The sequence below is a fragment of the Bombus impatiens genome, unplaced genomic scaffold (genome assembly GCF_000188095.3).
Source record: "Bombus impatiens unplaced genomic scaffold, BIMP_2.2 scf_0389, whole genome shotgun sequence".
Taxonomy (NCBI): Eukaryota; Metazoa; Arthropoda; class Insecta; order Hymenoptera; family Apidae; genus Bombus; species Bombus impatiens.
The window spans coordinates 2,349,630-2,350,844 of record NT_176808.1 but is presented as its reverse complement, the minus strand read 5'-3'; the positions used below and the strand labels follow the sequence as shown (position 1 = coordinate 2,350,844).

The window sequence follows — 1,215 nt, the reverse complement described above, 5'->3', positions numbered from 1 at the left end:
GGCGGCGATGGCGGCGGCGATTGCCGCGTATTCGAGCGGATTCGATCGAGATTCAATCGAGTCCTCTCGTGCTGCTCGTCCTCCGGTTACCGCTCGTGATCCTCCTTACCACCATCGTCATCGTCCTCCAGGATATCCGACGGTCGGTCTCGGGAGCGCCTCGATCCTCCGTCGGGCAGCTGTTGACGTCGGCTCGGTGTATCCAAAGCCGAGGTGTTGCGAGGGCGAGAAAGAGAGAGGGAAAAACGAACCGCTGTCGTTAGCTGGACCCACGGTGTCCAGCTGTGTCGATACTTTTGGCTGCAGACCTTTTCGAGAGACGCTGCTCTCTCGCGGTTTTCACCCGCACGCGGCTACACGTGACCACCACAACTGCGATGGTTCAACCAGCCGAGTATCCCTCTCGGCCGAAAACTTTCTTCTCTTCGAGTTTCTCCTGTTCCGCGTTGCCGGTTCTCGGTCGACCCTCTCGCGTCTCCTCTCGCGTCTCCTCTCGTTTGGTTTCGTCGTCTTCGACTCTCGTTTCTTCGCTCGCAATGCCACTGCACGGTTTGCGTTGCTCGGCCTCCTCAAGACGCGCCGACCAAAGAAAAGGCTACTCGACTCGATTCTCGCGACGGATCCGTTCCGTCCTCCACCATCTCTTTCGCTCCTCGTTCGTTTCCTCGCTCTCGCTTCTCTTGCTCGTTCGCTCGCGGCAAAGCGGTCTCGTCCGAGGGATTCGCGTTCGCTGCACCCACGCCCCGAACGATAAAGACGGCACAATGTTTTCTCTTTTTTTCCTGTCTTCCGCCTTTCTCTCTCGCTCGCTCGCTCGCTCTTTTTCTCCCTCTCTTGCCTCTTTCTCCGTTTCACTGAACGAGCGTCGATGGTTCGTTCGGTCGTCTCGCCAACCGGACGACTCGTCGCGTTATTTCGCTCTCGATAACGCAACGACGTGTACCGCTCCTAAACCTCGGTACGCTGCTCCACGATACGACACTCCACCGCGAACGCGCCTTCTCTTCGTCTCTTTTTTCTCCTTTGTCTTCGGTGTCCGACTCTATCCCGTCTCTATCTGCTTTCTCTATCCTTCGCTGTATACGCCTTGCTCCGTATTCGTTTCGACGAGAAGTCTACTGTCGCGTAAACATTCGTCCACGCACACCACGGATGTTGAAACCGCGGCAGCAAGAGTCGGCGCCGCACTGCTTGGCCGTGTCGCTGGTTCGGTCG

The 1,215-nt window shown here is 57.6% G+C and overlaps 1 protein-coding gene across 2 annotated transcripts in view; it reads left to right on the top strand.

The window, feature by feature from the left end:
* The window catches only part of LOC100746538, a 67,910-nt gene that overhangs the window by 50,049 nt on the left and 16,646 nt on the right, over positions 1–1,215 (top strand). The window lies entirely within an intron of this gene.